This window comes from Phyllobates terribilis, unplaced genomic scaffold (assembly GCF_046119375.1).
Source record: "Phyllobates terribilis strain yellow unplaced genomic scaffold, ASM4611937v1 Scaffold_9__5_contigs__length_417890890, whole genome shotgun sequence".
In the NCBI taxonomy this organism is placed as follows: domain Eukaryota; kingdom Metazoa; phylum Chordata; class Amphibia; order Anura; family Dendrobatidae; genus Phyllobates; species Phyllobates terribilis.
The window spans coordinates 227,076,037-227,103,560 of record NW_027362769.1 but is presented as its reverse complement, the minus strand read 5'-3'; the positions used below and the strand labels follow the sequence as shown (position 1 = coordinate 227,103,560).

At 38.4% G+C, this 27,524-nt stretch overlaps 1 long non-coding RNA gene across 1 annotated transcript in view; it reads right to left on the bottom strand.

The window, feature by feature from the left end:
- LOC141160937 (uncharacterized) overlaps positions 1–27,266 on the bottom strand; it is a 107,439-nt gene extending 80,173 nt beyond the window's left edge. The window contains exon 1 of the long non-coding RNA XR_012250583.1: positions 26,703–27,266. This is a non-coding gene — a long non-coding RNA (uncharacterized lncRNA). The remainder of the gene's footprint in view (positions 1–26,702) is intronic.
- Between the last annotated feature and the right edge of the window lie 258 nt (positions 27,267–27,524).

The window sequence follows — 27,524 nt, the reverse complement described above, 5'->3', positions numbered from 1 at the left end:
AGCATGTGGAATATTTCTATACCTCTGTATATCTATGATGTTATAGGAAGTTTCTTTTGTCAACTACCAAACCATTCCAAAAGAAAAAAAAAATGTAGCACGCTCTCTTAGCCTCCACTTATGGACAAAATCTCTCTACATAATTTGCCTAGTGGAGCCTGTGCATAAGTGCATTATGGCCTCCATACTAGAGCTTCTAAGCAGGTGCTGATCACAAGGCTCTGCCGTGTGCAAGGACCTTAAATTGTATATAAAAAAAGAAATATTATATGTATTATGTTATATTATATACGGAAAAATGACAGATAGCCATTCCGGAGATCAAGATGTGCAAGTATCATGGCTGAACCTTCAGTAAACAATAATACCATATTTCAGAGTTATTATGCTGCTAAACTTATGATTGCATTTTAATTTAAAAAAAATTCCAATGCCAATGTCCTAACAGCAAGCTGCACAATAACACCTTTTCTGAATCATTACAAACAATGTTGCTAAGAGAATTACATTAGGAAACATGACAGCATATCCATGGTTACACACAACCCTCCTACATAATTTACCTTAGATACTAAATTTATAGATACTTCAAAATAAACAATAATATGGTTTATGCAGTGATGTACAAAATTGAAAAAAAGAAAAAGAAAGTAATGAGATATAAACATTTTTTTTTGTAGAAATATTGAAGGTTTTTCCCTTTTTGTACATGGATGGATTAACAGTTACACGTTTGCCAAGTCCGCTTCCCTACAGGCTAATTCTGACTCTCCAGGTCGGCTAATTTAATTTCTGTAGATAATCAGCTAAGTGGTAGCTCTTACAATACAAATCTGCTTGGAGTCCTACAATAACTGGATTTAAAATCTAAGTATTACAAAGTAAAGTACAGCGTTTGGTTACGACTCCATGTCATACCGTCTACTGCTCGCTGACTCTTATATAGAGACGATACTTTATTGTAACACTTATATTGACTTTGAAAGTTAAATTGTAAAACTCCTAAAACCACCAAATCAGCGAGGCTTGTGAATTATCTGAAAGGCTACAGCATAGGCTGCAGTGGGGATATCATGGCTATAATTGATGTGACCACTGCAGCCAATCACTGTGCTCTGTGGCTCTGCCGCAGATGGCGTGATCTCTCTGGTGTCTTCTCAAGCTAAGTGTATCCCCTTTGTTTGTTTACCTTGTTGTCTTTAGTTACAGTGGGGGCTTGACTAGTGCTCACCCCGTACCCTCCTTACTTAGGGCTTAGCTCTAGGGACACTCATTGATTAGGTTTCCTGCTCGGTGCAGAACCTATTTAGGGATGATAGGGCAGTCAGGGTGATATCAGATCGGCCTAGAGGTCTCCACTCCTCCTTTCCCTAATTGTTGGGCTCCCTTCCCCCTCTTCCCGCCAATGTACACTTGTTCTTTCCCTTACCCAGCATGACAGGTGCTCTAATAATATACATACAAAAGACTCAAAGGTATCCAGCACTAAAAAAAACCCCACAAAAACAGGTAAGCAACATGATGAATTACCAAAGATTAGGGCTCATGCACATGACCGTATTATCGGTCTGAGTGCGATCAGACAAAACATCAGATTGCACTTGGACCGACGTAATTCTTTAGAGCCGTGCACATGTCTGATCTTTTCCTCGGACCAAGATGGTTTGAATAAAAAAATTGTAGCATGCCCGAGTTGGATACGATTATCAGATTGCAATTGCAAATGCAAGTCAATGGACAGGATGAAGAAGATGGAGAACTTTTTTTTCCCCATCTTCTCATCCGAGAAAATCGAATTACACTATGATCAGACTCTGATCAGAGTGTGATAAGTATAATCAGCCTGATTCCCTCAGATTAGAGAAAATACGCTGCTGTGATCCCAGCCTTAGAAAACTCAATCACCTGGCACTAAACATGATCGCGCTACATCAACAACAGGACAACTGGCTACTGGTTATTGTAAAGGGTCTGGGAGGCGGAACCTCTGAGCAACTATACAAGGGGGCAGTCCTTGTAAGGAAGCGGGTGGCTCCCAGGGAAGACGGGCAGGTAGTCACGGCAAGTGACAGGGAGAGTCTCTGGGTAGAAGGGCAGGTAGTCGCGGCAAGTGACAGGGGCAGTCTCTGGGTAGAAGGGCAGGTAGTCACGGCAAGTGACAGGGACAGTCTCTGGGTAGAAGGGCAGGTAGTCACGGCAAGTGACAGGGACAGTCTCTGGGTAGAAGGACAGCAGGCAGGTGGCTGGCGAGCGGGCGAGAGTCTTTGGACGGGCAGGTGGTCACGGCAAGTGACGGCAGAGCCTCCAGGTAGGCTAGCACGCAGGTAGCAGGTGTATGCTCCCAGGTGAGCAGGTAAGAGTCTCTGGACAGGCAGGTGGTCACGGCAAGTGACGGCGGAGCCTCCAGGTAGGCTAGCAGGCAGGTAGCAGGTGAGCAGGCAAGAGTCTCTGGACAGGCAGGTGGTCACGGCAAGTGACAGCGGAGCCTCCAGGTAGGCTAGCAGGCAGGTAGCAGGTGAGCGCTCCCAGGTGAGCGGGCAAGAGTCTCTGGACAGGCAGGTGGTCACGGCAAGTGACGGCGGAGCCTCCAGGTAGGCTAGCAGGCAAGTAGCAGATGAGCGCTCCCAGGTGAGCGGGCAGGCTGGTCCATAGACAGACTGACAGGTGTCGGAAGGCAGACCGTCGGACCGCAGGCTTGCAAGCAGGTAAACGGATATCAGGCCGGTATCAAGCAGGAATCTGACAGGTGACTGGCAGGTAACTGGTAATGGGACCTGAGGGCTGAAGCAGAGTGAAGGCTTTGCAACAACATTGCTCGGGCACCTCCATTTTGGAGGAGGTGCCTTATATATGGTGAGGTCCTCCGGCCATTGGCCGGGGACTCCTTAGGACGGCGCGCGCGGCCCCTTTAAGAGAGGGGGAGCGCGCGCGCCCTAAGCACAGTGGCCAGGAAGCAGCGCGCGCTGCCAGCAGAGCGGGAGGAGGACGCCGGGCACGGAGTGGAGAGGTGAGGGGAACAGCGTCCCTGCCTAGCAGGAGGCAGGGACGCCGACGCTACAGTTATCAGGTGACCAAGACCATTATATTTTGAGGACATTTTTTTTACTCTATATCGCCATGAACTTCATACATATCTGTCAACGTCAGCAATTAAATTTAAAAAAGTGAACATTATGAGATTTATATGACCTCACTAAGGTATGTAGACATCATAGATGGTGGCCCCTACTCAGGACTGCCCCTCTAATTGCTAGAGAGGAGAGCACCTGCCATCTATCACTGTGGCAGATCCAGCTGGTGATGAATTACAGAGCTGCACTTTCGTACTGCACATATTCTCTGCAGCAACCACTCAGGGGAAATGTAAGACCAGCCCTGACAATATCAGTGGAAAAGATTTAGTTTTTTGTGCAAAAGTTGAAACACCAAGTTATTAGTAAAAAACAAACAAACCTCAGAAGTAATGAGGCTAAAGGATCTAATACCAAATAGACAAAAGGCGGCCAAGAAACAACCATCAGGCATGTTGAATTTCAACATGTCCATTGCTTTGTTCCTGCAGGGGAAAGAGTCAGGTCTGGCAGCGGTTTATCCTCCCTTTCCTGTTGAGCTAAACATGTGAACTCATCATGTTGAACCAGAATTAGGGTACGTTCACATGAAGCTATTTTCGGTCCGTGTGAAAAATGGACCACACATAGACCATTGCTAGCCTAAGTGTTATTCCACATGGAAAGTTCTCCACATGGACCCCAAGTCATATGAGAAAAAAATCACAACATTCACTAGTCTGACCCAATCTATAGACCAGACTTGTTGCTGTAAACAGTAGGAAACTCCTGCACCTGGCATGTGGAAAGGGCTGAACATGGGGTCAATCACGTCCGCAAATTGCAAAGGTGACTGGTCCCCAAAATGTAGTGTTCATGTGAACTTATCCTTAGACTACCTATCATGGTCATAGATCCTTGAAGATCTGTCACTAGATGCCTCTATGAACTCACCGCGTGGTTACAGAGAACAGCTAAACATCACAATAATCTGCAGTCTGGTGACAAATATAAAGGAGCCCTCCAATGAAGTTTTTTTTTTTACTAAACCTGTGCATACATGCATGAAATATAGTGTGTGATAACATATTCATCTACAGCCATCTTCTCCGGGATCCAGCACCGGTCTTCTCCTCTTCTCAGTGACATCACCGCTCTTCAGAATCTCCAGATCATTCTATGCTCTATGCGTTAGCCAGAAGTCTCTTTTACAATGTGAGTCTATGATGCCTTGTTTTGACGCTCCACAGACTTACATTGTAAAAGCGCAGAGCGAAGTGTGAAGTGGAGAGACTGAAGAGGGGTGATGTCAGTGAGAAGAGGAGCACAGAGGCGGTAGGTGAGTATATTAACACAAAAGGGCTCCTAACTTGAATTTTTATTTTCTCTGGACAGATTTCCAAAAAAATCACAGACAGATGATATTTTTTACGGACATACTGGAAAGCCATAATAAATCATTATGACTATCAGTGATACATGTCCATAATTCTGACATCAAGACATTAGCTGCATTCACTGCAAAGTGTAAAGTGATGATAATTACAATCAAAATAATCTGCATACGTTTCTTCTGCTTCAAAAAAATCACAGATGCCTTCATTTTTTTTAACGGACAGGGCAAAAAAGTGACCTATTTTTATGGACTGTCCCTGAATTTCTAGACAATTGGCAACTCTGACACACATTGCATGCACATACTATATACATGGATTCAGTAAATAAAAAAAATCTTCATGAGAGTGCTTGTTTAATATAAAAGAGCATAAGTATGACAGACACTGATTTTAAACAGATTATTGCATGATGTCCCTTTAAAGGAATCTGCCAGCAAACTTTCTATGTAATCTGAGGGCAGCATGAGGCAGCAGCTGAGATGCTGTATTCAGTGATGTGTCACTTTTTTGGCTGTGTGCTGTTGTTTACTTACAATGATGACCAGGAAATTATCACTGCCTGGACTACACATCACGTGAGCCCTGGTCCAACCACTCCCCCTCCTGTGATAAGCAGCTCACTGTTAATAGATAATGTACACAGAGAGCTTTGCTACATGCTACATCTAAAAACTCAGATAGTGCCACAACTGCTGCACCCAGTAAAGTAAGTGATACATCGCTAGAATCAGGCTCACTTGCAATATATTATGCTACTCTCAGATTAAATAGCAAAAACCTGCTGATAGAGTCACTTTAAAGTTATTACTAATTGTTCAACCTGCACAGTAAAATGATAATGAATAACCAGGGGCGGACATAACCATTGGTGCAACCTGCGCAGCCGCACAGGGGCCCAGGAGATAAGGGGGTCCGCTTACATCTCCAAAGTAGGCATAATTGAGCATTAGATGATCCATTACACTGCAAAAGGCCCTTATATTGTTCTTGCACAGGGGACTCTTATGTCTGTGATTTTGATTATTTGACGGACATTTCTTTGTAATGGCTGAATCCATTGTCACAGATGCACAGAAACAACTTACATTTCCATTGGGAAATGGCAGCAATATTTTTATGTGACTCCATATGTCAATGTTGCTGCAACAAAGTCTGCTTTATATATCCATAGTTACAGAAACCTTTGGAAAAAAAAAAAGCTCTCAAACCCAATCAAAGGCCAATAATATGGTAATAACATTTCAATATATTACTTACAGTAGTAATTCCCTTAATGTAATGAAAGCCACAAACTGAAATAAAATTACAAATGTCAACTGACCAAGAAGCAAAAGGAGATGCGGCACAATTTAACACCTTACTTATTAGATCCAGTCTTTATTGTAATAATATACACACTGTACATAGATTATTATAAATACTTATTATACAGTTTATGAACATGAATAATCTAAAGAGAGACTTCTCCAAATTACCACCTCTCTGATATAGAGCAGATCTTCTAAGAAGGATTCTAATTCCTTTATATCCCATGAATAAGGTTCTTTACAAGGATCACTTTTTCTCACGGAAATAACTGGTGGTCTTTTCAATATATAATAAAATAACAAAATATATATATATAATATATATATATATATATATATATATAGATCTATATAAAAAAAATAAAGAAATATATATATTATATATATGCACACCGGTATTTAAAAAAAAAATGTGTGTGTGTGTGTATATATATATATATATATATATATATATATATATATATATATATATATATATATATATATATATATATATACACACACACACACTGTATATAGTATATGTATTTCAAGCATTAAATAAAAAAAAACTGCTCGACATATATCGAGCTTCTGGATGCCTCACTATTTTCTCTACCCGTGAAATCTACGTAAATATATGTTCAGAATGGGTAGTCTGGCATTAGAACAATTAGTGGTAAAAAAAAAAAAGCAAAGTGGGTAGCACTAAATTTCCTTTGCAAAATGTAAAGAAAATCTGAGCTCGGCAGAGTTAAGGCCAGAAATGATCCTTGCAGTGTCTTTCAGCTTATTATAGAAATGCTGCAAGACATATTTCCCAACGTGTGGCTGACTTTCCAGGAAAATCCTGGAGGAGGGGGGCACGGACTCCACCAGTTTTTCTACATTGGGGCCCTCTTTTTCCTCCACAGGCGAGCAGCTCTCTGTCTACATTATGCTGAATAAATAGCGGCATGGATATTATAATTCTTAGCAGAGATATATAAAAAGAATGAGAAATTTAAGAAGACATAAATTAACAGCTTATAAAATAACCGATTCCTAGAAGGATAACATTTTTTTGATTGCATTTCTTAGAAATTCACAAAGGCCCAGAGCTGGAAAAGCAGAATTTCGAATGCAGCTGTGCAAACTCTTTTTCAGCTGCAGGTTGCTATATGTTTAATTATTTAAAGTTAGTAACTTTTTTTGTGGTGTGGGTAAAAGGTGTAGCCGCTTTTTTTGTGAATTGAAATTTTAAATATTTTTTTTATCTATATACATTTTTACTTTTTATTTGATATCCTTTTAGGAACCCAAAGACACATATAAAATGTATATTGCAATTTTTCTGGTTTGGGCCTTTTCTTCTCCATTAGCTATCTATCTTGTAAGTTTGTACGAAGTAATAAAGTATGAAATTTGTATGCCGTATTGGATTCATATATATATATATATATATATATATATATATATATATATATATATATATATATATATATATATATATATATATATATATATATATATATATATATAATGTTTTTTCTCAGTTTTACTTATGCTAAACCTTAAAGATACATTCCCACCATGAGCTTTTGGTGAGTTTTTGATGTTGCAGATTTTCTGAATCATTGCTGCACCCATTAAGGCTATGTTCACACATCACGGTTTTTTTATGAAGTTTTTCATGCAATTTTTCAGCTGTGTTTTGCAGTACCAACAAAGTCTATGACAAACCAGAATTCTCTGTTCACACATCATGTTTTTTTTTTGTTCAGGACTTTGTGCCTTGCATGGTTTTTTTTGGAAAATAGAGCAAGTCACTTCTTTCAGTATTTTTCCATCCAAAGGAAGTAATGGGTGGTGAAAAAAACACATTAAAAACGCACCAAAATTTGTTTCAGCATTTTTTATGCCAAAATAGAATGGGGTACTTTTTTTTCCACAGAACTTTATGTACAGCCATAAAAAGAGACAGAACGACAGTGAAAAAAAAAGCTGAAAAAACACATCAAAAAAGTAACAAAACTGCAAGAAAAATCCTGAACAAAATGCCCTTGAAGATCAGGTTTTGCTGCAGAAAATTGACGGCAAAAAAAACATGATGTGTGAACATAGCCTAAATAAAAGACTTGCATTTTTTTTAACATACGCAGCGTAAAAAAAGCACCAAAAATTCATAGTGGAAAAGTAGCCTAACTCTCATTTTTTATGATAAATTAAAGCATGTGGTGTAATAACACCTCCATTGGTTTTGTCACCTTAAAATGCTGCACAACTTAAGAGACAATACACAAGAGATATTTATCTGCAAATTCGTAGACAATCCAGCTGGATGAGATCATGATAATACAGTAGATGCTATTGAGAAAAACTTGATCTGCCTATGATCTGGAGATAAATATCTATAGCTTATGGCCAATATGTCTATACACATTCACTTTTCTCTCTACTTGCCCAGTCGTAGAATATTTTATAACACTGGGATATGCTTATTTTAAAGCACCACTCCAGTGTTTTTATTGCACTGCTGAAATGGTGCTTTAAATGTAATTCCCCTGCGCCCTGTCTCGTACTCACCAGCTGCTGCGTTCATCCTTTTCCGGCATCACTCCAGTCAATCTTCGGGAAATAGTGACCTGCCGGCAGCTCCAGTTTTTCTTAGAGTGCGCAGGATGTCACATTTCAATACAAGTCTATGAGAGCCTCGTTCTGGTGTTTTTCTGGCTCTCATACACTTAAAAACAAAAATGCAAAGGCAGAAAACCGAAACGCGCGTCGGGATGTTTGTGGTGCCATTCCAACAGGTGGAGACACCCTCAGGTCTGTACATACCAGGTATTTGATTTGATCACAGTTATGACCTGAACATATGAATAGTAGTATGGATATGTGACATAATATATGGCCTATCTTATCATAATTACTCATTGCTGTATATAATGTAGAGTATAGGATATCCCCATTATATATTTCTTTAACTTTACATTGAATTAATTACTCTGATTATATATATATATATATATATATATAATATATATTGAATGAACTGGTTTTATATATACTGGATACTGCTATTTTTTGGAATTTTTTACTATTATTATTATTATTATTATTATTATCTCCTCCTGTGGTCGTGTTGCTTTTAGTGTGTTGTCATTTATTGATTATTCCTTAATAAAGATTTACATTTATTTGATTTTCTACTGGTTTTGTGGTTATATTTTCTGTGTGATTTGGTTAGCTCTCATAGACTTGCATTGAGCTCTTGTGACGTAACTTCTGGACATTCAGAAGTTATGGACACAAGATGGTGACACTGGACCGGAGGGCATCCGTAAAAGGTGCAGCTGCCGGAAGGCGAGTATAAAAACGGGGGCAGGGGGCTTACATTTAAAAAAACAACAATGCTGGAGTGGTGCTTTAAAAGATGTGCACACTATAAGATATTTGTGATCATGTAGGTTATTTTTTCCATGGAATATAATTCAAAAATTTGTACTTTCTATATGCAAATTTTTGCTCGATAGCCAATTAAATACAATTTTAACATTAAGTAAGTTTTGACTGTGAAAATTTACAGCAATAGTTAGCCATATGACCAGTTAATCCAATTACTATGTATATGAGTGCATTAAAACTAGCTTCAAATGCTATTCTTCAAAGCCAAGTGTGTAAAATAAAGCTACGTTCTCACGATGAGCTTTTGATGTTGCAGAATTTCCGCACCCATTAATTAAAATAGGTTACTTGCATTTTTTCTAAAATACTTAGTGTAAAAAAAACTCATTGTGCGAACGCAGCCTAATACAGTAGCCGTGATAAATGACAATGAAGCACTACCTGCGGAGTTAAGAGCATAGTAGTAACCATTGTGAACGTCTTTCACATCATTTGTAGAAATGAATTTATTAGTTTTAAGACATGTTTTACTATTACGAAGCAGGATTCTAGCTCTTTTTTGCCATTTTGTCAGTTTGGTACAAATGATAAAATATGCGTGCCATTCGACAATTATCACATTAACTCCAGAATAAAGGTCAATTTACTATGTAAGGCGTAAATCTAATTGCCCACTCCAAGTCAATCAATAATTTAAAAATTTTTTTTAATTATTATAATTTATTTATTTTTTTACAATTTTTGAACAGCATGATCATGGTGAAAGCTAGGCTATTCTTTTTTTTAAGCCCTATACTTTAAAATATCTAGGCCTTACACCTAATACCTGGCTAAAGTAGAAAGGTTTAATACCCTGCTAAAACTCACTAGCCCCTTTACGAGACTATGGTAAAATAGATCTGATCTTACAAACAAAAATCTATCCATTGTTCGATTTTCTTCCGTTCATAGGAAGTACCGTATCTGTCATAGTTTCAGTGCCACACAAGATTACCATCATCAGCGGGAATGTGTTGTCCATCTGGAAGAACAGTCAAGAACAATAAAAAATTACACGTCTAAACTTCAAGATTAGCTTATTTTTTTTTTTTTTTTTTTTTTTTATTATTTCCTCCGTATATTAACAGAATGACTCTCTTGATTAGAGTGATCTGTTTGAAGAAATGTTTAATAATATGTTTTATCGAAAATTTGTACAACTATTTTGGCTGTTTATTTAGTTCAAATTTTACTTTTTAGCAGATTTATTTATTTTTGAAGTTCTCGATTTCACATATAAACTTTAATAAAGTATTACCCAGAGGTTGTTAATCAATGTAAAATAAAGTTGCGAGTTCTAGAACATGTAAATCTCCTGCGATCTACAGAGATTATAATTTTAGAACTACGGGGTAGTCATGAGATTTCATTTACTTCTTAAATAAGATCCAGAAGGCATGTTTGAAGGGGTTTTAATATGGACTGTTCCAAGTAATACAGCAAGTCTACACTAGCAAAAATTCCAATGTCGAGATGAAGAAGCCAAAAAATTAACTTAAATATTTAGAGTGTTTTAAAAGTATATTAACCCAATCCTCTTACTTTCTCTAATAGGAAAGTAGAGCATGCACTTTATGTCTAGATTCTAGAATTATTTTATATTATTACATTTCTAAGACCACATTCACACATGGCAAAAAATACTCAGAAGTTTTTTTTGCCAAAATCTCAAATGTTACGTATGGATTTTGCACCAGAAATCTGAATGTTCAGAGCACGTCATAAAATCTGCATAGTTTTTTTTTTTTTTGGCCACAAAAAAAAATGTTGTTTTGCGAGCTCCATGCATCTGTATCATACATGTAACAGATTTTTAGTGTGAAATACGTATGAGGCCTCATTATCTTCGAATTAAACAAAATTTTCAAAATGATAATTTTTCATGTCTAGCTTGTAAGGCTATGTTCACACATCATGGTTTTTTTTTGTGTCAATTTTCTGCAGCAAAACCTGATCTTCAAGGGCATTTTGTTCAGGATTTTTCTTGCAGTTTTGTTGCTTTTCTGGTGCATTTTTGCAGCGTTTTTTTCACTGTCTCTTTTTATGCCTGTACCTAAAGCTCTGTCAAAAAAAGAACCCCATTCTATTTTGGCATAAAAAAAACGGTGAAAAAATGCTGAAACAAATTTTGGTGCGTTTTTGATGCGTTTTTTTCACCACCCATTACTTCCTATGGGTGAAAAAATGCTGAAAGAAGTGACATGCTCTATTTTCCAAAAAAACATGCAAGGCACAAAATCATGAACAAAAAAAACCATGATGTGTGAACAGAGAATTCTGGTTTCTCATAGACTGCTGGTACTGCAAAAGGCAGCTGAAAAATTGCATAAAAAACTGCATCAAAAAATGCTGAAAAAAACATGATGTTTGAACATAGCCTAAGAAGTCTGGGAATTAACTAGTTAAAAACTAATAACAGGTCTGTGTCTGCTTTTTGCCGTCATCGAAACCGAGCAGAGAGATGTGAGAACTGAGAGGCAGCAGGAAAGTAGCGAAACATCAGCTAAAGCTTGTTGGGAAGACAGGGAGTATTTTCTTACATTTTCTGTCAAATTAGTCAGTATTCCAGTGAGAGAATTCCTATTTTATAAAACAAATAATTTTTTTTTTCTCTAAAATGAAAATGATAAGGATGAATTAATAAGACATGGGACTACACCGTTTCCATATCCATTATACCAAATAGCAGGTATAAAAATAGTGCAGCTAAAAGTCATATAAGATACCATAGAAGTTAAGAAGTGGTCAATAAATTCTTATTTCCGGTAAACCGCTACAATTAGCTTTTACTTTTAGGCTATGTTCACACATCATGGTTTTTTCAGTGTTCATTTTCTGCAGCAAAACCTGATCTCTTGCCAGGAGGTTGTTCAGGAATTTTGTTGCGGTTTTCTTGCTTTTTTTTGGTGCGTTTTATTTTCACTGTCCTTTTGCGTATGTTATGCATAAAAAGTTCAGTGAAAAAAAAAAATAAAAATCTCATTCTAGTTTAGGCACAAAAAATGCTGAAAAAACGCTGAAAACTTGACACCTGCGTTTTTGGTGCGTTTTTTCAGTGTTTTTTTCCACCACCCATTACTTTCAATGGGTGAAAAAGCACTGAAAAAAAACACTGAAAGAAGTGACATGCTCGATTTTGCAAAAAAACACGCAAAGCACAAAATCCTGAACAAAAAAAAAACCTGATGTGTGCATGAGATTTCTGGAATCTCATAGACTTTGCTGGTACTGTAAAACGCAGCTGAAAATTTGCATAAAAAAAACGCATCAAAAAACATGATGTGTGAACATAGCCTTACTCTTTCCCTTTCTATAAGTATCTTTATATACAATAGTAAAAAGCAATAATTTATAAAAATTATAAATTAATTGATAAGCTTGCTGTATGTAAATTACCGTGCAGGAGTCAAATGAGAGGAGCTACTTGGCAGAAGAGTCATGGTAGCTCATCTACTTGACTCCTGCAAAATATTTTACAAGTTGCTGCTCTCACTGTTAGGCCTCCTTCACATGCCTGTGTCTCCAGTATGTGTGGCATCTGTTTTTTTCAGATAACACACGTCCCTATTATAACCTATGCTGCTATGCATATGTCCGTGTTTTTATATGGACTGCATGTCCGTGCAAAACACACAGTCATGTTCGCTTTTTCTGGATGACAAAGGCCAATACAAGTTTATGGGTCCATGACAGACACGTACAGCGCACAGATGGCATCCGTGTGTCATCAGTGTGGCATCCGTGTGCTGTCCGCGTTTAACATTGCAAAGTATAGGAGAAGCTTTGTCATTTATTTCTTTATCCATACTGGAAAAACACTGACACACTGATGGTAAAAACAGACACACGGACTGTACACTGATGACATGTGAAAATAACCTTGGCACTCGAAAAAATTCTGCTTAAGAAAATTTATTACAGTCCATATTAATATACAGTAAACATACGTTAACGTTTCGGTCTACACGACCTTCTTCAGTTGACCATTCGTATCAATGGTATAAGGGAAGATAAGCTGGAGGAGTCAACTAGGACAGCCTGCTAGGGAGCTCGTAGGGGACTCAGGACCGGCAGCGCGGCTTATCTTCCCTTATACCATTGATACGAATATACGGTCAACTGAAGAAGGTCGTGTAGACCGAAACGTTAACGTATGTTTACTGTATATTAATATGGACTGTAATAAATTTTCTTAAGCAGAATTTTTTCGAGTACCAAGGTTATTTTCACATGTGACAGGGCACGGTCCCTTCTTGAGCACCACTTTAGGGTGTGCAGTGATTTTTTTGATTTACTGTACACTGATGACACACTGATGGTAAAAACTGACACACGGACTGTACACTGACACACTGAAGGTAAAATCGGACACTCGGACCAAACACTGATGGTAAAATCAGACACACGGACTGTACACTGATCACACACTTATGGTAAAATCGGACACACGGGCCAAACACTGATGGTAAAATCAGACACATGGACTGTACACTGATCACACACTTATGGTAAAATCGGACACACGGGCCAAACACTGATGGTAAAATCAGACACATGGACTGTACACTGATCACACACTTATGGTAAAATCGGACACACGGGCCAAACACTGATGGAAAAATCGGACACACAAACCAAACACTGATGGTAAAATCGGACACTCGGACCAAACACTGATGGTAAAATCGGACACACGGGCAAAACACTGATGGTAAAATCAGACACACGGGTCAAACACTGATGGTAAAATTGGACACACGGGCCAAACACTGATGGTAAAATCGGACACACGGACTAAACACTGATGGTAAAAGCGGACACACGGACTGTACACTGATCACACACTGATGGTAAAAATGGACACAGCTTGGAGATAAAAAAACAAGCAGATTTTCTTTCACTGAAAATAAGGAGAAAACCACTGGATAAGATAAGAAGAAAATAAGAAAATATTGGACAAAGGCAAACCAGAAAAAAATGACAATGAATTGAAGAATTCAATTCAAGAAAGAAAGAAAATTGAAAATGAGGGAAGGTGGCTGCATATGATATGTCTACCTTTACCTTTTCTTACTGGACCACAGCTTATTAAGTGATCCAGGGTGCTGCATAAATAAAAAAATATATTTATGCTTAATTCCCGGACAGGAGCCACTCTTCAGCTCTCAGCCCGGTGTCCCCTGATAGTCTAGTGACATAGACCGCTGCAGCCAATCAGTTGCTTTTGATCAGCTCCGGCCTTCACATTTTTGTATAATTGGAAGAACAGTGTTACTTCTGCTCAGACAAAAATGTGAAGGCTGCATCTGATCAGTAGCCATGTGAAATTATTTCAGGAGACAGAGGGCAGACATAGGACTGAGAGTGGAGGCATAGTGCTGGAAAATTAGGCAAGTGTATATATATTTTTTTTTATTTATTTATTTTTTTCATTTTTGTAGCAGTATTTTACAAACCAACAACACAATTTCACTAAAATGCTAGTTAAACCTTTACATCTGAAGCACTAGGTAGCCACACAGACAAAAACCATAGACATTGTGTGATAAAATGGATTTGTTGATCCAAAAGTTAAGGTAAGGAAGGACAATGTTCACACTTTAAGTGCTGCATATCATTGATTCTGACTTGGAAGTCAATCTATTTTTCATAAGACTCTTACAAAACGTTTTAAACAAAGTCAGGTTAACATTTGTGGAAAATAAGAATATTGGAAGTCAACAATGCGCTTTGTGGCCATATCAAGGCATAATATTCACCCTTTGTATGACACTGTTTCACGCTAGTACTACTGTGGAATATTCTTTAGATTATCCTACAATCCAGTCCTTCCTGACTTTGGTTCTGGTCATTTGCCTACTTTGATCTGTGATTTGGTGAATCCAAGTTGTTTGGCTTGTTTGAAAGACATTTTTTGTGAGCGATCTATTTATCTTTGGAAGATAGACGTTAAAATTTTACATTAATGAAACCAATAAGTGACATTGACGACAACTGAGATTGTGAATTTACTGGTTATTGATAAATATTTATGTAGTTTTAGTTGTTTTTTCCGGACATGAGAAGCTCATACGCAATCTCATTGCTCTGCATGTTGCGTCTATACACCAATATGTGCCAAGTGTACAACCTTTCAGTACAGATTAGGCTGATATACCTGAATATACCTTCTTTCACCATTTAGGAAAGTGTTAAGAGACACAATTAAAAATTTGTATACCATAGACTATATATATTTTGGACAGTATACGTAACAGGAGCCTATGGGCGACCTTCCCCTCTGTATACAATGGAATATTTCATAGCCTTTTTTCTCGGGGAATTGGCAGCTGTTACAAGACTCTCCCAAATATATGCCTTTGACGTAAAATCAAAATGAGATGTGAACAGAGTCTTAGATGTCAAGATAGTGGTTGCTTAACAACGGACAACTGTGTATACAAAGATAGTAACATTCAGCTGACACATTTTATAACAAAAAAGGGATTTAAAGGGCTGCAAACTGCTACAATATGGAAATCATAATGCAACATCTAACACCGCTCAAAGGGTTATTCTCATTATGATAAATTGGTAAAATTACAAACTGCTTGTAGAAACAAGCAACTTTGCAAGTTGCTGGTTATTAAAAATTCTTTCCGTTCTCAAGAACAGAGGGATTTTTACATTTATTTTTTACTTCTCACTGCCTAAGTCTCCTTTCCATTAAAGCTAGTAAGCGCTGCTCTTAAGCTGTCCCGATTGCTGCAGCTACCCTTCTCCGATGCAGCAGAAGCAAAACTGTTTCTGCTTACAACAGGGGAGAGCACATAGTTCTGGTCAGAAGCATGACAATGGGACTGGTCCTAACTGTCAATCAATCAGGAGGTCTCTGACACCCCTCCTCCCGCTCCCGGCAGTCTGGAAAGTTATAAAGATTGATGTTGAGAATACCCCTTTATAGTCTTTTCAATTAGACTGTGACACTAAGTCACTTCTCACGGACAAGCCGTGAGTTGGTTAGTCAAGGGGTCTGAGGTCAAAAGCCAGGAGGGTACGTCATATACAGAGGGAAGAGACAAAGTCATAGTCAGGTAATGGTCCGAGGTCAAAATACCAGGAGGATAGAGGATCAGAACAAAGGGGTTAAACCGATGGAGAGTCAAAAAGAGGTCCAAGGTCAGGCAACGAAAGATCATCAAGCAAAACACTAGGCACAGAGAAAACCAACCACACTTAGCTGAAGCTACATCTGTCAGAGGCCTGAGACTAACAACCCCGCTAAGTAGCTGAGCAATGACATGGGACAATGAACACCTGGAGACAGCCAGCACCTCCCTGTCTCAGATTGTCAACCGAGCTGTCAATCAAAACACCAATAGCTCAGGACTCCCCTGCACCAGATTGGACACTGAGCTGTCAAAGTACTGACAGCTTCAGCACGCCCCTGTACCAGATTGGACGGTTGAGCAGTCAGTAAGTGCAACCCAGACCCACTGAGGGGTGTAATCTTGACATAGAGGACATAATAATTTTGGATTGTTTTCTTCTAAGTTAATAGCAACATGAGTTTAATCAGACATTTGTAAAAGATATCCGTACACCTAAAAAAAAATGTGTCTGCCAAATACTTATTCAACCGACATATACTCCTCCCAACACACCCTTCATACTCATTCATGTTGGGCTCGGTCGAATGTGCGTGTGTCCTCAGTTGGGAGAGGAGAAGAAGCTGCTGACAGAAAACCTGACAGAGACATTACTTTTGAAAACAAAGGATTTGGAATGCTGAAATCCAAAAATATTGCTTTTTTCCCCTCAATGTCTGCTTTTGTTAGAGATTCAGGACACCACCATGCATGGAGGAATATCGGTAAATTTTTGCCTTAAGACTCCATTATGAATGAAGAGATCAGTACTGAACACAACACTAACACAACACTAAAGAACAGCCGTAATGAGCAATAGTAACATGCAGAAACTTTCTGAATTTAAACAAATAAAACTTAATTCATTTTGTCAATAAAAAAGTAATAAATGTTTCCCTAAATTCAAATTAATTAGAAGAAAAGTTGAGTTGCAAAAGTCTTTTTCATAACATACACACACTGAAATTTGGCTTGGTGCTTCCTAATACTTGACCAGGCTGTGAGAAATGGACATTTGCCCGTTGCCTTTTGCCTGGCCAACTTTTTCAACCACATCCTTTATTCAATGCAGTTTAATGCTGTTGCTCTAAGAGTCCTGGCTATGTAAACTCTTGGGTATTGCATAATTTTCTAATATAAAATGTGATCAGATCACTAACAATAACCAATACAAAAAAGATAAAACATTAGATCAACATGATGTGTTTTCATTTACCAAAGTAATACAATAAAGGCCATAAACCCCAAGAGCTTATGCAGTAGTAATGTAAATGTAAAGGTCTGAGCTATATTAGCATTAGGGTAGGTGTCATGCAAGGTGTGGGAAAGACTAAGTGCAACACAAAGGGAAGAGGGGAGGAAGTCCAAACACTAGGGAAAAGGGAAGTGGAGACCCCTAGGCAGATCTAATATCACCCTGCCTACCCTATCATCCTTATATAGGTTCCACACCTAGCGCCAAGCAGGACGCTAAGCCCTGAATGTCCCTAGAGCTTGGCCCTAGATAGGGAGGGGTGAGCACTGGTCAGACCCCACTACAAACTAAAGACAACAAGGTAGACAAACAAAGGGGATAAACTTCGCTTGAGCAGACATTAGAGAGATAACGCCAACTGTCCTCCAAGGGCACCAGGGAAGAAGCTAGCCGACTGCTAGTGCTCCAAGCCTGCACAAAGATACATAGAACTATCACCAGCGATTCCCTGGAGCAAACTGAGAGTTTTTAACTACCAAGCAAGAGTGTGGCAATCAGCAGCAGGAGGGAGGTTGCTGCTGGGTTCTAAAGGAAGAAGGATTAAGAAGGAGTCCGCAATGCCAAGCGCAGTGACTTTCTACAGTCAGGTCCAGAGCAACTGTCTGTTACACCTGACACACCTGTGACAGTAGGTTCACATGAAAAATGGTCTGATTATTTTGATCAGGGTTTGATCAAAGTTTAATCAGAGTTTCATTAGAGCGGCATTAGTTTTTCTTAGACGTGGAGAGAAAAAAAAATTTCTCCACCTTCTATATTCTGTCAGTCCATGAAAATCGGACCGCACTCAGATGTCATTCAAGTGCAGTCCAATTTTTTTCACCAACCCATAGACTTGCATTGCCGATTTTGATCCAACACTCGGATCAAAATTGGATATCTCTTTTTTCCGCGGACCACCTGGACATGTGCACAGCTCCATAAAATATCATGGCTACGAGTTCTCTCTGTGAAAACCACAGATAGCACTTGTACGGGAAAATGAGTTGTGAGGCATGAGCTCTTACACACAGAACAAGAGTACAATATCTTAAAAATGTTTTCCTATAGTTGGACAATCTGACAGTTCATAATTATCCTGTAGATTAGATTCAATGTGGGTTTGGAGGCTTTATTCTTACAAACTGCATTTATCTATAATTACTGTGTACCTAAAGGGAAGTCCCGTGTTGTGTTCTGCCAATTTGTTGCCTTTCAAAATCTCATGTACAATTAGGCTACTATTTGGGACATAATTAAAGGGGTTGTCCAACTTGAAAAACATATATTTATCTATGTATGTGCGCAACTTCCTACTTAAATTTGATGCCCTGATCGGTGCGGCTCCTGGGTCTTGACAGCTTCTCTTTCAGCTTGGCTCCAACACAAGAGAGAGTTTTCTGTGTCGGCACGTGATTAGAGGGCTTATTTCAATAGTTAAGCCAGACCCCCTTTCTCTGCATGTTAAAACTTACATTTTTTAGAGTCACTTGGGTGGTACCGAGCTTAGGAAAGTCATACAGTTCTAGCTCCAACCCCCCACCATCCTGGCTGGATTGGTCGTACCCTCTTACTCTACATCAACCTCAACTCCAACCAAATTATAAATAATACCTGGCAACATTGTATGAGTAAAATGTAGTGATGGTTGGAGGTGACGCACAGGACGGGGGGATATCAATCAACTAGGAGGTATGAAAATGCCGTTGTAAAGATTGCCTAACACAATGAGTAGCCTGGCTTTTCTTAAATAATGGTTCGTCTTTCAAAATGACCGCAACATTTGACTCTATAACTGTACAGAACAATAAATAATACGCCTCCCACTGGCCCAGATATTGTAGCCATCCTCTCCCTATAATGCAGACAATATAACATCATACAAAGTTTCAACAGTTTCTGGGTAAATTCCACGAGCTATAACTTGACATACTTCACTGACAGAACTACACAGTTTCTTTGTCTGGAAATTTATGCACAGAGGTTGAAGGAGCGGCCATGTTGTAGACCCTGCAAATGGACCAAGATGTAAATGTTTCAACCAGGGCAACCTTTCACCAAATGTTCATAGGTGATGAATGCGTACCCAACATGTGCTGATATACAGCAAATACTTAGCATGACAAAGTAGAAAGATCCAAACTTTTCTTTTTTACTTGAATTACAAAGTTTGCCGTGCAGCTGGAGGACACCTGTAATGTCTTAGTAATCGCTGCAAGACTTTCTCCTGCCTTACAATAAAAATGAATCCAAACCCCAGTTCTTATAGTATAAACCATATTCCTATAGTATATCCCACTCCATGAGCCTCACTAGTGTATGATCAACCAGGTATTTTAAATTGAGATATGTAAATTAATTTGAGACTATGTCATGTTAAAGGGAATCTGTCAGCAAGATTTCACCCCCAAAGTATTTATATGCACATGTAGCTCTTTCAAAGACAAGTCCAGCAATACCTTTAGCTAGCCCTTCCTTTCCTCTATTACTGAGAAATCAGTGTTTGAATGGGTATGCAAATGAGGCTGAAGAGCTATTGGTGCATGGAAGCACTTCCCAAGCCTCTGTACAACTTCATAGGCTGCTCCTGCGCTGCTGCCTCCTACTTGACTGACAGCTCCTTTCCTGTGTTACTTCAAGCAAATGACAGTCAGTCAGGAGGCAGTGACGCTGGAGGGGGAATAGAGCCGGAGCGACAAAGGCTTAGGAAGTGCTTCCAAATGCTGAAAGCACTTCAGCCTCATTTGCATACTCATTTAAAATATAATTTCTTATTAACAACTGTCTAGCTAAAGGTAATGGTGTATTTGTCTTTCAAAGAGCTATGCGCACATCAATATTTTGGTGGTGAAAACTAGTGTTCGGCATTTCAAATTTGTGTTCGTATTCGGGGTTCCGGCTTGTTCGCAGCAAAACATCAGCTTCGCCCACGAACATCCCTGATTTGCCACGCTGTCACGCAGATAACATTTACATTACAGTGTGGCAAATCAGGGATGTTTGTGGGCGGAGCCGATTTTTTGCCTCGAATAAGCCGGAACCCCGAACACAAATTTGAAATGACGAACAAATTCGCTCAACACTAGTGAAAGCCTACTGACAGGTTCCCTTTAAGTAATGCTTAAAATGGTAATGTGTATGCATTTTGCCACAACAATTAGTTATGACGACTGTTGTAGCTTAGTAAATTCATACAGAATTGTTCAGGACCACTCAGGTTCACCCACAGAGGCAACAGAAATAAGCAACTACTAACAACTTTCGAAGAGCCCAAAAGAAATATTCATTCATTTCAGGTGCAGTTCATATGCCAGCCTTATACTTAGGCTGCGTGCCCACTATGCGTTTTTCAAGCGTTTTTGCCACGGAATTACCGCAGCGAAAACGCTTGCAAAAACACTTGGTAATACGTGCTCCATGGTCCCCAATGATAATCCGCATGTGCTGTGCACATGCTGCGGAAATTTCCGCTGCGGATTATCATTGCGGAAAAATACGCAGCATGTCCATTAATTTTGCAGACATGCAGCGTAATTGCCGCCATTGACTTGCATTGAATCGGATAACATCCGCATGGGCACATGCGGTTATCATGCAGTTCAATGTCCGGATGGTACCCGGGTCTGGAGAAGAGGAGACTCTCCTCCAGACCCGGGTACCATAGAACTTGTTAAAAAAAATAATTAAAAATAAAAAATAAAGATTATACTTACCTTCCGATAGCCCCGGTGTTTTCTCCGCTACGTCCGGTCTGTTTTATGGCTCGCGATGGTCTAAAAGGACCTGCTGTGACGTCATTTAGTCATGTTACAGGTCAGGCGGTCGCGTGACCTGTCACATGACTCAATGACGTCACCTCAGGTCCTTTCACACCACCGCGACCCATACAACACACCAGACGTAGCAGAGAAAACACCGGGGCTATCGGAAGGTAAGTATAATCTTTATTTTTTATTTTTTATCATTCTTATTCTTTTTTTTTAACTATTACTTGGTCACACTACTATAAATCCATGCAGGTTCCATGGATTTATATAGTGTGAACAAGTTGTCAAGTACTTTCCAAGTGATGCTAGAATCGCTTGGAAAAGCGCTTGATAACCCGCATGCACAAATGCATGCAAAAACGCTTGACAAATGCATGTAAAATCCACATGCGTTTTTCCTGCCATGGAGATGCGGAAAAAATATGCAGCATTTCTGCATCGTGGGCACATAGCCTTACTGTTGTAGTGCTGGTATAAAATGTGCCAAATATATTAACCGGTGCTTCGTAATAAATTTGGTACATTTTTGTCTATCCGTGTGCAAAAAAAAAAATGAAAACTACACTTATCATAAACTAGGATAGATTTACGCTACAATTTACACCAATTTCTGGTAATCTGTTGGGGTGTGAGAGTGGTCGCCCTCTCCTTGTAATCTCTGTCTACATCTTCATCACTTTTGTAAAGTGGATGGGTAATTGAAAAATGTTCCAACATTTTTGCACAAACGTGACTTATGCAAAATTGTCCTACACTTTTTACACCAGAAAACAGTTGGACAGTCCTTAATTAATTCCACCAAAAACAAAAGGTCCCTCATCCCTATAGCTAGTCGCTAGGGATGAGTGGACCCCTGGAAGTTCGGGTTCGACCAAACTTTAGTCAAAAGTTTGGTTCGGGTACCAGAACTCTACCTGAACTTTAACCAGAACCCCATAGAAGTCAAGAGGGGCACAAACTTTGGTGTTGTAAAATGTTCATAGTAAGTGCTAGGAGTTTATTTTCGAACTTCGCCCGGAACTCCGAACACTAAAACAGACTTCTGCGAGAAGTCCATGTTCGTATTTCAGTGTTCATGTTCGGTACGAACCCCAAACTTTACAGTTCAGGTTAGCTCATCTCTACTAGTCGCTCCATGTTTCATTCAGGGTGCTCTGCATGATAACGAGGTGGAGCCTCTCGAAATATGGCAAGATCAGTTGGACCTACACATGACTTTTAATGCAGTTTGGTAGGCAAAACATCCGGTTGGTCTTTGTGCCAGTGGAGCAGCCGAGACCATCACTTCAAATTATATTGAACAGTAATTTAGCTATACATACGCAAAACAAACAAAAAAAGAATTATATCTATGTATGTATACATACAACAAAATATATACATGTGTAGCTAATTGGACATTTGTTAGTAGATCGGCAGTTGTTCATGGACAAGAAGTACAGTTATATTGGTTGTCTCCTTTGACTTAGCATTTTCAAGTAATAAAAAAGTTTACTAACAGATTGATAGGTGGTTTTCAATTTGTGAGAAACTAATTACCACGAAAGAGTAAAAAGTCCCTCTCTTTTTAAGTTAAGAAACACTTAGGATTTTTGCAATGTTGAGCTTCAAATCAAAGTGTAAGTATTTTCGAAAAGATCTGTTAAAAAAGAATATGACCACTGTTGTCTGATGCATGCGCAATACAAATCCCATAGAAATGGTCACACATGCACACTACCACTCTTTCCACATGAGGGACACAAAAGCCTTTTCTCAAGACTTGGTAGGGATTCGACCACTTTGACTCCCACCAGTCCTATAAATGTGGATCCCATATCCTCAGCATGTATGAATCTGTAATGCGCATGTGTAACCATTGCTCCATTCATTGGCTATGGGATCGGTTGCTACACATGCGCATTACCGCTCCATTCACACAGGAGATACAAGGCTTACATTAGGCCTAGACCAAACCTGTACACAATTTCTTCTTCGTCCAGCGTATATATATATTCAACTCTCCTTGTTTCTAGTTTGTATTAGAAAAATGGTCAAATCAGCTAAAAAAAAAAAATAGAAATTCGATAATAATTATTATTGACACCCAATACCATATAATATAATTATTGACAAATGGTGGGAAACTGTTAATAAATAGCGACTTTACTTTACTCGCTCCTGGTATTATATTACTCTACAGATGGTAATCCACATTTCCAGAGGAAATATTATACTAGTGTCTAAAGAGAATATTTGCAACAAAGGTGTTAAAAACAGAGCAGAGAAAGCTGAGCTGGGTTTTTTTAGACACTGAACGACAACGTGAGGTTTTCCACATGGCGGTGCAATTATTTAAACTGAAGTATTCAAAAGTACAGTCTTCATTTTTTTTTTTATAGAAAAAAAAAGCAGAAATTTAAAAAAAAAAAAAAAAAAAAAAAAAAAAAAAAACTAGCGAGAAAAAAGTTTGGGCCTCATCTCAGTCTTGTAGGATACTAAAGTAATCATGCAAAAATCCAATATTAATTAGTGTTCTCACTTACATACACAAGTGTGAAAACCCCACGAGCTGTTTTATAACAACTCAATCGGATCCTTCACATGTCTTTCTTGCCTCCAAAAACGCACTGAACAATTTTTTTACCAATTTAAGGCTAGAATTTTACTTTCTAAACTGTAATTATCCACATAATTCACTGCACTGAACAATATTAAAATAAAATTATGAAAATACACTGGTGTGACCTTACTGTATCATCTACATAAACTCCACAGTAAATAGGTTCCAAATTAGAGCTGATGTATAATTCCCATTTGCTATCGATACCGGTTTTTAATAGTTAATTACGATAAGTGTGAATAAAGTAAAATTATCTCAACATTAAAATAACAAAATAATTCATTATTTTTGGTTAATTACTGAAAGAAAAAAAATAGAATCACTTTAATCTCTCATATATTAGAATACTAATTAAAAATACGTATACGGTATATATTTTTAATTGGTATTCTTATGTTTACTCTTATATGTTTCATCAATAGATAATGTAATTTTAAATATATTATAATTTCATAAAACACATTACATTGTGATAAGAAATTATTAAACTGAAATATAATATTTTAATAAAGTTTGATTTCCCTCCATCTACAAACAGCAGAAACCTTGTATGTGCAGAAGTAAAGTGTAGGCGTATGTAATATTATGTAATAATGTTATCCTGGCATTTTTTCGTAAATTACAAACATGTGATATCCATGTTTCCATTAGCTACAAAGGTAAAGCACAGAAATAATACTGACCGAAGAAAAAAAAAATATTCTTGATTTGTGTTTCTTTCTGGAGATATAAGTGGCCCCCAAAAGCGGGACTTTGCGGGCCAGTTGGATAAAAAATAAGCTCATCTCGCCCCCAAAATCCCGACTCTGAAACCACACACTGATGATAGAGTTATGGTCCAAAATATATCCCTCCTGCTGGAAAGTAATGGAAGCAAATTCATAACTTTGTATAAAACTTCTAAAGACTTTTTACTGACTGTATCATATACAATTACTTAATGGCAGAATCTCCTATTTACTCCACAGCTTCCTTCATTAGAAACCATACATTTATTTTTCAATTGCCCTCCCAAAAAAAAAGCAAGATATCCAACATCATCGAAATAGATTAACCCTTTCAGTTCAGAACACATTTGAATATTTGCTTTTGTCCACTTACCGACGACTTCAGCAAGAATAAAAAAAACATACTTTTTTTCTTTCTGTAAATGCATTAAAAAAAAAAAAAAAAAAAAGGACACAGCAGGGTTAACTGGAGAACAAGAGCCATAAGATTCAAGTCCTTTCCAAATGTAGCTGTCAACCCTTATTTTGTTAGTTTTGGCTTGCATCGTGGATTGCAGGCGCCTCAGCCGGAACCCAAAAAAGTAACAACTGGTAAAATAATTGGATGATATGAAATGTATAGCAAATTGTGCCTTCTTTTTTTTTTTTAACAACTCTGCCCTACCCCTAACCACCATAAAAGTTAAAGGTTTATAACATATCAACAATTTAGGGAGCGTTTGGAAGGGATTATTTAAACATGATAACTTTATAAGGGATTTTGAGAGTATTGGTTACAGGGACCTTTTAATGAACCTGACGTGATGGCGAGAATTCATATCTATAAAGGTATAAGCATCATTTGCCTCTTAAGGTGTTAAAATACATAAATCTAATAGTGTAAATAAGTAAATCTAATAGCGTAAATATTTAAATCTAATAGTGTAAACATGTAAATATAATAGTGTAAATATGTAAATATAACAGTGTAATCCATGAAATGTAAGTATTTTATGGTTTCACTATGTGAATATAAGTGTTAGTGACAACTCTTTCAAAAAGTATAGGCTCAGGTAGGTCGAAAGACTAAAAAGGCCTCCTGGCCCCTATGTTCAGGCGGGAAGGGGGCACGTTATCAAGTCCCAACAGTCAAAGGTTCTAGAGCCATTATTAATCAAATGGAACATTTATGATCTATATTTCCATACCAGTCCAAGCCTTTCAGAAAATACCACTCAACAATCAGAATAAGCGACAATCCTTGGCTGCTCCTTTCTACAAAACTATGTTGATGAATTTGGGCTAATTAAAATATGTGCTCCCATATGGGTTTTAGGACATTTTAAAGCAAAAACACCCCCCCAAAAAAAAGCCTATCCTGGTGCTAACGCATAGGACAGCGTTCAGTCTTAGTGGGTGTGTTCACATTATTTCAAACGTGCACGCCATGAGCGTAAAAATGGTTACAAGGTTATGTTTTACAGAGTATTGAAAAATAAAATGTAGCCGACATGTACTGACGTACTAAAAAGTTAACTCTTTCCTCCAAGGGCAGCTTTAAAACAGATATGTATTATATGTATGTATATATATATATATATATATATATATATATATATAATATATTTATGCAACTTTTTTTTTTTAACAAATATACAAACCCACGAGAAAAGATGGTATCATTTGCAGATGATAAAAAAAAGCATGACTTTACAAGAAGCAGCACAAATCAGCTGAGATCTGTTGCTTTAGCAGCCAGCAGTGTAATAAAGCAGACTGCAGCTGAATGTCAGACTGTCTATGGCAAGGTCCCCTGAGAATACAGGTACTTAGTCCATTGTCTTCATGCAATCTACAGCAGGATTGTAGAATAAAGTGCTATGTGCACACACCATCCAGCAATATACAAGGTCATACTATAAAGTAATGATCAATTGCAATCAAGCAGCTATGGATCCCCTATAGTCAGACACACCACACCTGCATATCCAGGGTATCAGAGCATGCATTGTGCCATGTGTATGTGCCATGCACTAGCAATGCTGATTACAGGCTGCTGCATTCTGTATTATTTCTAGAAATCAGGACAAAAGGAGGGTAACTTACAGGCTGTGGAGCCAGCAGGGAGAGCCCAGGCTGCAGATCTCCCTCCTGCTTGTCATTCCCTGAGAGCTGGGAGAAGCTTGATCCTCAGCCCTGCTCCTTCCCTTAGCGAATCCTGACTCATTATATAAAGATCACATTGCCAGGCTTCTGTAACATTTCTTCATCATCATCATGGTCACGCCACAAGAGGCCAGATCAGGGGTAAAAAAAAAAAAAAAATCCACTGGTGGCTGCAGGAGAGATCCAAAAAAAGTGACTAAAAATGCACATGTAGCTAGTGAAATCTGTCATCTCCACAAGTGCCAGCTATATGGATTCAGGTTCTGTACAACAGTGTTGCAGATCAGGCTGTGGATCCAGCATATAAAAAAAGACTCCTGAGTTTGCTGCAGGGAGAGAGAAAAAAAAAAAGATCCTGAAAGTGGTTCTGATTATGGAGCTGTGCTGAAGTCCAGATCCTCTGAAAATTATTTTCCTAGAAACTACCTCCAAATATAGTAACAGGGAAGGGGCATTCCTAGAAATTCTGGAGACGTCAGAAGAGTTAAGTAGCTTCTGTGCGCTGCTGTACTGCAGAGGGCGCTGCTGAGCTGGATTCAGCAGCACTCAGCACAGACAGCCCTGCATGCCTTTTGGATCAGATAATGGTTAAACTGAGAGGGAAAACTATTTAAACCTGCAGTTTGCAGATTAGATCCGAGAGAGTCATGTGAAAAGCCAGTAGGTTGCACAGTTTCCTTTTATTATCAGTTGTGTCATGTAGTTTTAGGGAGAACTATACTGAATATTTATGATTTCTCAAGTCAGAGGAAAAAAAAAAAA